General features: G+C 44.6%; 1 protein-coding gene across 1 annotated transcript in view; it reads right to left on the reverse strand.

Moving 5' to 3' along the window:
- LOC134343349 (coiled-coil domain-containing protein 68-like) overlaps positions 1-13,259 on the reverse strand; it is a 126,062-nt gene extending 112,803 nt beyond the window's left edge. Inside the window, exon 1 of the mRNA XM_063042043.1 lies at positions 12,990-13,259. The gene's annotated coding sequence lies outside the window, so the exon portion shown is untranslated. The remainder of the gene's footprint in view (positions 1-12,989) is intronic.
- Positions 13,260-13,541: the final 282 nt, after the last annotated feature.

The raw sequence follows: 13,541 nt of genomic DNA on the forward strand, positions 1-13,541 counted from the left end.
GTTTATTGATCATTACAGAACGTCTCTCTGGCGCTTCCTGCTCCACCCCTCTTCCCTTCCCTTTCCCAACCATGATTCCCCTCTCCCTGCCTCCTTCCCACTCTCAGTCCACAATCGAGACCCAGATCAGAATCAGGTTTAGCATCACTCACATATATCATGAAATTTGTTTTATTTTGCAACACCACTACAGTGCAATACATAAATTTACTACAGTACTGTGCAAACGTCCTTGGTACCCCTGCCTAGGAATTTTGCTCTGTACTGTACATCTTTAGGATGTGGGAGGAAACTGGAGCACCTGGAGTAAACCCACACTGTCACAGATAGAAATTACAAACTCCTTACTGGCTGCGGTGGCAATTGAACCCCCATTTGTGATCACTGGCACTATAAAGCAATTGCACTAGTCACTACGCTACTGTGCTACCTGTGCCTGCTGTACTATTATACATCTGACAGGCTGAAGGCAGGAACGGGGTACTGATTGTGGATGATCAGCCATGATCACAGTGAATGGCGGTGCTGGCTCGAAGGGCCAAATGGCCTGCTCCTGCACCTATTGTCTATTGACTCAGCAAGGGCTATGTTGCAACAATTGCACCTGCTGACATTACTTAACTGTTTAAATAAAACAAAGCTACAGAGAGAAGTGGATCAAAACAGTCAGTGTTAACAAAACAAAGTGGAACAAAGGTGCTTTGGTACCGCACGCCCTTCCTCTCCCACTGGTGGATTGCCTTTTTCTGACAGCATTGAGTAAGGCTGTTCAACTGAAAATGTCATTGTCATAGAGAATAAAATATGGAAATATTTTATTTCCATATTTACTGCACCCATGCTGACCAGCAAACACCCATTCCTACCTCAAAAGCACCCTGACCGTTCTTCAAGTATTCTCAACAGGGTCAGAAAAAGTTGCAAGAAGTTGCAAAAAGTGACTATCTTAGTCAGCTCCATCATGGGCACTAACCCCCTCAGTATCAAGGACAGCTTCAAAAGACAATGCCTCAAAAAGGTGGCACGCATCACCCAGAACATACCCTCTTCTCATTGATACCATCAAGGAGGAGGTACAGGAGATACAGACGTGACATTTTAGGGACAGCTTCTTCTTCGCCTCTGCCATCAGATTTCTGAATGGACAGTGAACCCAGGTACACCATCTCACTTTTTTTGCTTCACTTATTTAATTTACAAGTGCTGTGCAAAAGGGGTACTGGCAACAACTGAACCCAGAAGCGGAGAAACAGCAGACTCCCACGTAGAGATTGAAACAAGAGGTTGTACAAAGGAACGCCAACAGAATATCGGAGGTGCAACTGAGGGACAATGCTTGGTCAGCATTCTCACCACAGGGACCCAGCAATCAGTGCTAATCGAGAGTCCGAAATTAAACCATCATAGAAAGTGGAAAACCAAGCCCCTCACAATTACCGTGACAAGATGAAACAGAAAGAGCAAGGGCTTAGCGACTCTATTTAAGACAACAATTAGTAAAGACAGATGCTCGAGAAACTTAGAAGCCCAACTCTCTACAGCAAGCAGTAGAGGCCCACTCATGACATTGATTTCTTGCAATGCTTTCAGTCTTCAGTTCAGACCCACTTCAACCTGATATTGACTGGTCAGATTTCTGAGAGGATACATGCTCTTTTCAGCATCAACAGAATTTAATCTGTTCTTTAATTTGAGCAAGCTAGGGCTTTTCTCTCTGGAGCAAAGGAGTCATAGAGAAGTATAGCACAGAAACAGCCCCTTTGGCCCATCTAGTCCATGCTGAAACCATTTAAACTGCCTACTCCCATCGATATGCACTAGGATCATAGCCTTACCACCAACGTACCTATCCAAACTTCACTTAAATGTTGAAAACAAGCTTGCTTGCATCATTTGTGCCGGCAGCTCATTCCACACTCTCATAACCCTCTAACCGAAAAAAGTTTCCCACCACATTCCTGTTAAACATTTTACCTTTCACCCATAACACATGACCTCTTGTTGTAGTTCCACCCAACATCAGTGGAGAAAGCCTGTTTGCATTTACCTTACCTATATCCCTCATAATTTTGGATAGTCTATTAAATCTCTTCTAAGTCTTCTACATTCCAAAGAATAAAGTCCTAATCCATTCAATCTTTCCTCATAACTCAGGTTCTCCAGACCCGGCAACATCCTTGAAATTTTTCTCTGTATTCTTTCCATCTTATTTACTTCTTTCCTGTAGTAAATGCCCAAAACCGCTCTGAATACTCCAAATTAGGCCTCACGAATGTCTTATATAACTTCAACATAACATCCTATCTCATGTACTCAATACTTTGATTTATGAAGGTCAATGTGCCAAACGCTTTCTTTCCGACCCTACTTACCTGTGACGCCATATCAACGAATTATGGACCTGTATCCCCAGATCACTTTGTTCCACATCACTCCTCAGTGCCCTACAATTCACTACCGAAATGCAACATCTCGCACTTGTCTACATTGAATTCTATCTGCCATTTTTCAACCCTTTTCTCCAGTTGATCCAGATCCCTCTGCAAACCCCGATAACCTTCTTTATTGTCCACAATGCCCCCAATCCTGATGTCACCTACCAATTTGCTGATCCAGTAAACCACATTATCATTCAGATCATTGATAGAGATGACAATAAACAATGGCACCTGCAACACACCACTAGTCACAGGCCTCCAGTCGGAGAGACAACTGTCTGCTAGCAGGCTCTGGCTTCTCCCACAAAACCAATGTCTAATCCAATTTGCTACCTTATATTGAATGCCGAGTGATTGAACCTTTTTGATCAACATCCCACGCAGGCCCTTGTCAAATGCCTTACCTAGTTAATATAGACAACATCCACTGCCTTTTCTTCATCCACTTTCCTGGTAACTTCCTCGAAAAACTCTATAAGGTCAGTTAGACATGACAAACCATGCATGAAGCCATGTTGGCTATCCTTAATCAGTCCATGTCTATCCAAATACTTATATATCTGGTCCCTTTGAATACCTCCCAATATCTTTCCCACAACTGACGTCAGACTCACCAGCCTATAATTTCCTGGTTTCTGTTTAAAGGCTTTTTTAAAAACAGTGGAACAACATTGGCAATCTTCCAATCCTCTGGTACCTCTCCTGTCGCTAAGGATGTTTTAAATGTCTTTGATAGGCCTTGGCAATTTTTGCACTTGCCTCCCATTGGGTCTGAGGAAACACCTTGTCAAGCCCTGGGGATTTATCCACCCTGATTTGCCTCATGACACCAAACACCTCCTCCTCTGTAATCTGTGTAGGGTCCATGAGGTCGGTGCCACTTTGCCTCACTTCTATAGACTCTGTGTCCATCTCCAGAATAAACACATGTAAAAAAATTATTTAAGATCTCCCACATCTGCTTTGGCTCCACATGGGGTAACATTGTGAACTTCCAGAGGACCAACTGTGTCTCTTGCAATCCTTTTGTTCTTAGCATATCTGTAGAATCCCTAAGGATTCTCCTTCACCTTGTCTGCTAAGGTAACTTCATGTCTTCTTTTAGTCCTCCTGATTTCCTTCTTAAGTTTTCCTTTGCATTTCTTGTACTCCATAAGCACCTTATTTGTTCCGATCTGCCTATACCTGCAAAGCACTTCCTTTGTCCTCTTAACCAGGGCTTCATTGTCTCCTGAAAACCAAGGTTCCCTATACTTGTTATCTTTACCTTTTATTCTAACAAAAGACATACAACCTTTGTACTCTCAAAATTTCACTTTTGAAGGCTTCCCACTTACTAAATACACCTTTGCCAGAAAACAGCCTGTCCCAATCCACACTTGCCAGATAATTTCCGATACGATCAAAATGGGCCCTTTTCCAGTTTAGAATCTCATCCCGTGGACCAGACCTATCCTTTTCCATATTTACTTTGAAACTAATGGCATTGTGGTCACTGGATGCAAAGCGTTCCCTTACACAATCTTCGGTAAGCTGCCATGTCTCATTCCCTAATAGCAGATCAAGAATTGTACCCTCTCTCATTGGGACTTCTACATACTGATAAGGAATATTTCTTGAACACATTTGACACGCGCTATCCCATCTAGCCTTTTTACAGTATGGGATTCACAGTCAATATGTGGAAAGTTAAAATCGCCTACTATAACAACCTTGTGTTTCTTGCAATAGTCTACAATCTCCTTACACGTTTGATTATCTAGATCCCTCGGACTGTTGGGTGGTCTTTAATATAGCCCCATTAATGTGGTCATACCTTTCTTATTTCTCAGTTCTATCCATAATACCTTATTAGACGAGTTCTCCAGTGTGCTGACAGAACATGGCGGTAACAATTTCTCTGACTAGTAACACCACCCTCTTCCTTTAATCCCTTCCGCTCTGTCACGTCTAAAACAATGAAACCCCAGAATTTTCAGCTGCCATTCCTGCCCTTTCCAGCAACCAAGTCTCACTAATGATTACAATGTCATAATTACAGGTGTCGATAGATGCCCTGAGCTCATTTGCCTTTCCTACGGCACTTCTTGCATTGAAGTATACTGAATGCAGCTCAGGACACTAGTCGCACCATGCTCAACCTTTTGATTCCTAACTTTGCCTGAGGTCTTAACAACATGTCTTTACAACTTCTCTACTAACTGTCTTGGTACTCTGGCTCCCATCTCCCTGCTACTCTTATTTAAACTCCACTGTGCAGCATTAGCAAACTTTCCCGATGCCATATTGGTCCCGCTCCAATTCCGATGCAAACCATCTCTTCTGTACAGGTCCCACCTTCCCTGGAAGAGAGCACAGTGATCCAAAAATCTTATGCCCTCCCTCCTGCTCCTATTCCTTCATCATGTGTTTAACTGCATAATCTTCCTGGTTTTGGCTTCACTAGCACATAGCATGGGTAGCAATCCTGAGATCACAGCCCTGGAGGCTCTGCTCTTTAACATAACACCTAACTCCCTGAATTCCCTTAGCAGAACCCTATCACTTATCCTACCCATGATATTGTTCACCACGGGGACCATGGCTTCTGGCTGTTCACCTTCCCACTCAAAATTGCTGGGAACTCAATCCGAGATGTCCTCAACCCTGGCACCCAGGAGGCAACATACCATCTGGGGATCTCGCTCTCACCCACGGAATCTCCCATCCGTTCACCTAACTATAGAATCCTCCATCCCCACAGTTCGCCTCTTCTCCCCCCTTCCCTTCTGAGTCACAGAGCCAGACTCAGTGCCAGAGACCCGACCACTCTTTCAGGTCTTTTAGGTCATCCCCCAATAGTATCCAAAGTGATATAGTGATATACCTGTTGTGGAGGGGGTTGGCCACAGGGGTGTTCTGGACTGACTCTTTAACCCCTTTACCCTTCCTGACTGCCACCCAGTTTCCTGTGTGCTGAACACTTCCCCCAGCACTTTCTTAGGTGCTCTGGTTACATAGAGCTATAGAAACATAGAAAAAACTACAGCACAATACAGGACCTTCAGCCCACAACATACAGGAACATGTACTTTCTTTAGAAATTACCTAGGGTTACCCATAGCCCCCTATTTTTCTAAGCTCTATGTACCTATCCAGGAGTCTCTTAAAAGACCTTATCATATCCACCTCCACCACTGCCACTGGTAGCCCATTCCACGCACTCACCTCTCTCTGCGTGAAAACCTTACCCCTGATATCTCCTCTGTACCTTCTTCTAAGCACCTTAAAACTATGCCCTATGGTGTTAGCCATTTCAGCTCTGGGAAAAAGTCTCTGGCTATCCACAATATCAATGCCTCTCATCATCTTATACACCTCTATCAGGTCACCTCTCATCCTCTGCCGCTCCAAGGAGAAAAGGCCAAGTTCACTCAATCTATTCTCATAAGGCATGCTCCCCAATCCAGGCAACATCCTTGTAAATTTCCTCTGCACCCTTTCTATAGTTTCCATATCCTTCCTGTAGTGAGGCGACCAGGACTGAGCACAGTACTCCAAGTAGGGTCCGATCTCGGTCCGATATAGTTGCAACATTACCTCTTCGCTCTTAAACTCAATCCCAAGGTTCATGAAGGTCAATGCACCGTATGCCTTCTTAACAACAGAGTCAACCTGCGCAGCAGCTTTGAGTGTCCTATGGTTCGGACCCCAAGATCCCTTTGATCTTCCACACTGCCAAGAGTTTACCATTAATACTATATCCTGCCATCATATTTGACCTACCAAAATGAACCACGTCACACTTAGCTGGGTTGAACTCCATCTGCCATTTCTCAGCCTAGTTTTGCATCCTATCAATGTCCTGCTGTAACCTCTGACAGTCCTTCACACTATCCACAACACCCCCAACCTTTGTGCCATCAGCAAATTTACTAACCCATCCCTCCACTTCCTCATCCAGGTCATTTATAAAAATCACGAAGTGTCAGGGTCCCAGAACAGATCCCTGAGGCACACCACTGTCCTCCATGCAGAATACAACCACTCTTTGTCTTCTGTGGGAAAGCCAATTCTGGATCCACAAACCAATGTGCCCTTGGATCCTATGCCTCCTTACTTTTTCAATAAGTCTTGCATGGGGTACCTTATCAAATGCCTTGCTGAAATCCATATACACTACATCTACTGATCTACCTTCTTCAATGTGTTCAGTCACATCCTCAAAAAATTCAATCAGGTTCGTAATCAGGACCTGCCTTTCATAAAGCCATGCTGACTATTCTTAATCATATTATGCCTCGCCAAATGTTCATAAATCCTGCCTCTTGGGATCTTTTCCATCAACTTACCAACCACTGAAAGTAAGACTCACTGGTCTATAATTTCCTGGACTATCTCTACTCCTTTTCTTGAATAAGGGAACAACATCTGCAACCCTCCAATCCTCTGGAACTTCTCCTGTCCCCATTGATGTAAAGACCATTGCCAGAGTCTCAGCAATCTCCTCCCTCACCTCCCACATCCAGTACCAGTGACTTATCCAACTTGATGCTTTCCAAAAGCTCCAGCACATCCTCTTTCTTAATATCTACGTGCTCAAGCTTTTCAGTCCACTGCAAGTACTCAAGTAACATTTCACCGTATGTTTCAGTGTACTTGAGATAGGCAGAAGAATGGGGTTGAGAGGGATAGTAAATCATCAATGATGGAATGGGAGAGCAAACTTGATGGGCTGAATGGCCTAATTCAGCTCCTCTGTCATTATATAAATGAGTGAATCAAAATCCAAATCAAGCAGAAGCTGCTCCAGACTTTGTACCGCACTACTGTCAGCCTGTTACTGTCCTCTATCAATTAAAAACACTCCCCAGTCACATTCATCTTTCTTGGTAAAGTAATTGATGAATTAGTGAAATACTTTACATGTATATTTATAAACAAAAAGCCAAATCCTTTCCCAAAATAGCTTAGTGTGATTTCTTGAAGGGAAGGGTTATGTCTACATTGGAAATTTTCAGCCCCATCCTACTCCTGACCAAAAGACCAGAAGACGTAGGGGCACAATTAGGCCATTCGGCCCATTGTGTCTGCTCCGCCATTTCTTCCTGTTAGAATTCTTTGAAGAAATTACAAGCAGGATAGATAAAGGGGATGCAGTGGATGTTGTATATTTGGACTTCCAGAAGGCCTTTGTCAAGGTGCTATAGATGAGGATGCTTACCAAGTTAAAAGCCCATGGTATTACAGGAGAGCTACTGGCATAATGAGAGCATTGGCTGATTGATAGGAGGCAGCAAGTGGGAATAAAAGGATCCTTTTCTAGTTGGCTGCCAGTGAGTGGTGGTGTTCCCAGGGGTCGGTGCTGGGAGCACTTCTTTTTATGCTAAATATCGATGATTTACGTGATGGAATAGATGGCTTTGTTGTCAAGTTTGCAGATGATACAAAGTCTGGTAGAAGGGCAGTAAGTGTTGAGGAAACAGGTACGATGCAGAAGAACTTAGACGGATTAGGAGAATGGGCAAGAAAGTGGCAAATGAAATATAAGCAACACACATAAAAGTTACTGGTGAACACAGCAGGCCAGGCAGCATCTCTAGGAAGAGGTACAGTCGACGTTTCGGGCCGAGATCCCTCATCAGGACTAACTGAAAGAAGAGCTAGCCAGAGATTTGAAAGTGGGAGGGGGAGATCTGAAATGATAGGAGAAGACAGGAGGGGGAGGGATGGAGCCAAGAGCTGGACAGGTGATTGGCAAAAGGGATACAAGTGGATCATGGGACAGGAGCCCCAGGGAGAAAGAAAAGGGGGAGGGGGGAGAAAGCCCAGAGGATGGGCAAGGGGTATAGTGAGAGGGACAGAGTGAGAAAAGGGAGGGAGAGAAAAAGAATGCATGTATATAAATAAATAATGGATGGTGTACGAGGGGAGGTGGGGCGTTAGCAGGAGTTTGAGAAGTCAATGTTCATGACATCAGCTTGGAGGCTACCCAGACGGAATACAAGGTGTTGTTCCTCCAACCTGAGTGTGAAATATAAATGTTAATGTTGGAAAATGCATGGTCATGCACTTTGGTAGTAGAAATAAATGTGCGGACTATTTCCTAAATGGGGAGAAAATCCAAAAATCTGAGATGCAAAGAGACCTGGGAGTCCTTGTGTACTCACTAGAATTTAGAAAGATGAGGAGGATCTCATTGAAACCTTTCAAATGTTGAAAGGCCTAGACAGAGTAGATGTGGGCAGGATGTTTCCCATGGTGGGTGAGCCTAGCACAAGAGGGCACACTCTCAGGGTAGAGGGGCACCCATTTAAAACAGAGGTGCAGAGAATTATTTTCAGCCAGATGGTGAATTTGCAGAATTTGTTACTACAAGTAGCTGTGGAGGCCAGGTCATTGGGTATATTTAAGGCAGAGCTTGATAGGTTCTTGATTGAACACAGCATAGAGGTTATTGGGAGAAGGTCGGGGAGTGGAGCTGAGAAGGGGAAAAGAAAGATCAGCTATGATTGAATGGCAGAGCAGACTCGATAGGCCTAATTCTGCTCCTGTGTCTTACGGCTGATTCATTTTCCTCTCAACCCTATTCTCCTGCCTTCTCCCTGTAACTTTTCATGACCTGACAAATCAAGAATGTATCAACCTCCACCTTAATATATACCCAATGATCTAGCTGCCACAGCCACCTGTGGCAACGAATTCCACAGACCCACATCACATTCTGGCTAAAGAAATTCCTCCTCAACTCCATTTTAATTCTAAGTGCAAAATCAGCTGTGTCTATGTCCTCATCGAGGGATCAGCAGTGGAAAGGGTGAGCAGCTTCAGGTTCCTGGGTGTCTGCATCAATGAAGACCTGCCCCAAGCTCAATATATTGATGTAATCAAGAAGAAGGCATGCCAATCTTCATTAGGAGTTTGAGGAGAATTGGTATGTGACCAAACGCTCTAGCAAATTTCTACAGATGTACCGTGGAGAGCATTCTGACTGGTTGCATCACTCTCTGATATGGAGGAGCTTTTGCATAGGATCGGGTAAAAATTTCATTGGGTTGTAAACTCAGCCAGCTCCATCATGGGCACTAGCCTCCCCACCATCACGGAAATCTTCAAAAGGCAGCATCCATCATTAAAGACCCTCAACAAGCCCTCTTCTCATCACTACTATCAAGGAAGAGGTACAGCAGCCTGAAGAAACACACCCAATGTTTTAAGAATAGCTTGTACTCCTCCACCAACAGGTTTCTGAATGGTCCATCAACACATAAACCTCATTATATTGCTCCCTCTTCTTTAGAGGTACAGCATGGAACAGGACATCCTGGCCCAGTCAGCCACACAGCCCAGCAACACACCTACTTAACCTTTGCCCAATCAGAGGACAATTTACAATGACCGATTAACCTGCTAACTGGTAATTCTTTGAAATGTGGTAGGAAACCCGAGCACCTGGAGGAACCCCGCATGTTCACGGGGAGGACGTACAAACTCCTTACAGACTGCACCAGGATTGAACTCTGAACTTCAATGTCCCAAGCTGTATCAGAGTTGTGCTAACCACCCCTGTGTCATGATGCCCAGAAGAAATCAGGCCAATTAATCCAGAGACAAAACTTTGAACCATTATTTATTTAGCGCTACCTCACGGAACAAGCCCTTCCTTCCCAATGAGCCACACCTCCCAGCAATCTACTTAACACTACCATAATCACAGGACAATTTACAATGACCAATTAACCTACTAAATGGTACATCTTCGGACTGTGGAAGGACTACTACTTTCGCACTACTTATTTTTTAGCAGTTCTTTTTCTGACTGACAGTAATGTTTCTATATCTCGCACTGTACTGATGCTGCAAAACAATAAATTTCACAACGCATCGGTAATAAACTTGATTCTGATTCTGATGTCTGGCACTAACTTGCCTCATTGTCCTGTGGTGCCCTCTGCTGGTGATCTGTGGTTACTGTGTCACAATTTCTCATTCTCCTGCTTGCTTTTCCCTCCCAAGCAAGCAACAGCTAAAAACTATACAATATGACCAGCAAAGTTCTTTACCGTCAAGGTTTGAAAATGTTATCTCTGTTGTAATGTCAGAAACATTCATTCAATCATTTATTTTATAATTTGCTTATCTCTTATACTTTTTAAACTTGTTCTATCTGAAATGGACTATCATTTTTCAGTGATGTTATACCTCTGAACTAATTACTAAATAACTTCTGTACACTACACCAATTAGAATTCCAATTCAAATCCATGGAACAAGATAGAACATTTCCCATATAGATGGAGGTGCACAAAATTAATGCAGTTATAGATAGGGTAAATACAAACAGACTTTTTCCACTGAGGTTGGGTGAGACCAGAACAAGAGGACCTGGTGTAAGAGTGAAAGGTGAAATGTTGAAGGGGAATATGAGGGGGAAACATCTTCACTCAGAGGGTGGTGAGAGTGTGGAACGAGCTGCCCACGGAAGTGGTGGATGTGGATTTCATTTCAACATTTAAGAGAAATTTGGATCAGTACATGGATGGGAGAGGTACGGAGGGCTATGGTCCAGGTGCGGTTCATTGGGGCTGGACAGATGAATACTTCAGCATGGACTGGATGGGCTGATTGGCCTGTTTCTGTTCTATAACTCTATGAATATGAGGAACGTTTGTCCGCTCTTGGACTGTATTCCTTGGAGTTTAGAAAAATGAGGGGGGACCTCATACAAACATTTCTAATGTTGAAAGGCATGGACAGAGTGGATGTGGCAAAGTTGTCTCCCATGATGGGGGAGTCTAGTACGAGAGGGCATGACTTAAGGATTGAAGGGCGCCCATTCAGAACAGAGAAGCGAAGAATGTTTTTTAGTCAGAGGGTGGTAAATCTATGGAATTTGTTGCCACGGGCAGCAGTGGAGGCCAAGTCATTGGGTGTATTTAAGGCAGAGATTGTTAGGTATCTGAGTAGCCAGGGCATCAAAGGTTATGGTGAGAAGGCGGGGGAGTGGGACTAAATGGGAGAATGGATCAGCTCATGATAAAATGGCGGAGCAGACTCGATGGGCTGAATGGCCAACCTCTGCTCCTTTGTCTTATGGTCTTCTGGAATAGAACAGGCCCTTCAGCCCATGATGTGGTGCTGACCCCATCCTCAGCCACACTGGGGGAGATCCTTCACCAAATGGAGCGCAGTGATTGAAGGGTCAGTGGTCTAATTTAATATCAGAAAATGTATACAGTATACAACCTGAAGCTCTTACTCTTCGCAGACATCCATGTAAACAGGGGTAAAAAACCCAAAGAATGAATGACAGAAAAATGTTAGAACCCCAAAGCTCCCCCCTCCCACAGCCCAGCAGCAGCAAAAGCATCAACCGTCCCCCTCCCCCTCACACCACTTGCTCCAGCAAAAGCATCAGTCCTCCCCTGTCCCCACCCACTATGCAACCAATAGCAAGCTCCTGAGGATTCGTCAGAAATACCGTCCATCCCATCATTTTGACACTTCAGACAGGCTCTCCCCTCTCACGAATGAGGGAAAGAGAGATGTCACTCCTGCCACTGCGAGTGGAGTGGCCACCATCTCGCTGTTGCATGTTACAATTTGTAACGTTGCTTATTCGAGTTCAGTCAACTCAATGGTAGCTCGCTCTGCCCTCTCAGAGGAGTTAGGAACAACAATAAATCTTGCCAATTTTTAGGATCATAGAAAATAGGAGATTCCATCATAGTACTTGCCTTTCGCCCCATGCTGTTTTATCGACCCTTTAACTTACTCTAAGATCAATCTGATCATAAGACTATAAGAGATAGGAGCAGAATTTGCCATTTATCCTTTGAGTCTGGTCTGTCTGTCATTTCATCATGGCTGATCCATAGGCGAGGATATAACATGGCTACCGGACATGACAACGCGTGGGTTCGTCCAGGCGAGGACATGACGACGCTTGGGTTCATCCAGGCGAGGACATGACGACGCTTGGGTTTGAACTCCAAGCCAGAGACTGGACAAGGACCCAGAACCTGGGTCTTGACTTGGGCTCAGACTCTGGAACTAGGCAAGGACAAGACATGGCTGCAGACTACAGTACAGGACGTGGAACTCCTGCACAGGATGAGGCACATGGACAGGACGAGAGCACAAAGCCTTGACTTGGACAGGAAAAGGTTCTTGGACGTGGCTAGGACTAGACAAGTTACTCCTCGGCTGGGCGAGGCACAAGGACAGGACAAGAACACAAAGCCTTGACTTGGTCAAGGGGGACAGGCACACAGAACTTTGGTTGAGGGAGACAGGAATGTAGAGCCTTGGTCGAGGAAGACAGGAACATGAAACACAGAGCCAGGACCCCTCCTTGGAAACAGGGTGTAGGGCTGGGACTCATACACAGAACACTGAGAGACAGATCTCCACTCAAGGTAGCAGCAAACGGGCAGACCTACCGAGCAGAGGTGAGGGCACAAAGAGACAGTTCCCAACACTAGGTAGCAGCAAACAGCCAGACCAACCAAGCAAAGGCGTGGACACAGAGATGGTTTCCAACATTAGGTAGCAGCAAATGGCCAGACCTACCTAGTGAGGGCATGGACACAGAGACAGTTCAAAACAACAATAGATAGTTCCTTATCTTGCTTCGGCAGTTGAACTTGACAGCAGTGCAGGCACAGGTTACAGGCAAGGCAAGGCAAGGCAAGGCAAGGCAAGGCAAGGCAAGGCTCGGCTCCAGGCGAGGCATGGCTTCAGACACTGGTTGCAGGGCAAGACTTCAGAGGACTTCAAGGGGCAGAGAAAGGATTCAGACAGACAATTTGGACAGGAACAATCCAGCAGCCAAACCCTGGTCTCCGGAGGTATTTATGTGTCTGCCCAAATGAGAATCATGTGCCTTAATTAGAGCACCCAACAGAACAATGGAAAACTGGAAAACCTGGAATATGGATCGAGGGACCGGACCAAGAACTGGAATGCAGACTTCACGGACCGGACCATGACAACAATTTGTGGTAATACCTTCTCTATTCTAATTGCTAATATTTTGGAAAAGACCTTAGAATCCATATTCAACAAAGATATAGGTCTATATGATGCACATTCAGTGGGATCTTTATCTTTTTTAGGAATTAA

The sequence above is a fragment of the Mobula hypostoma genome, chromosome 3 (genome assembly GCF_963921235.1).
Source record: "Mobula hypostoma chromosome 3, sMobHyp1.1, whole genome shotgun sequence".
In the NCBI taxonomy this organism is placed as follows: Eukaryota; Metazoa; Chordata; class Chondrichthyes; order Myliobatiformes; family Myliobatidae; genus Mobula; species Mobula hypostoma.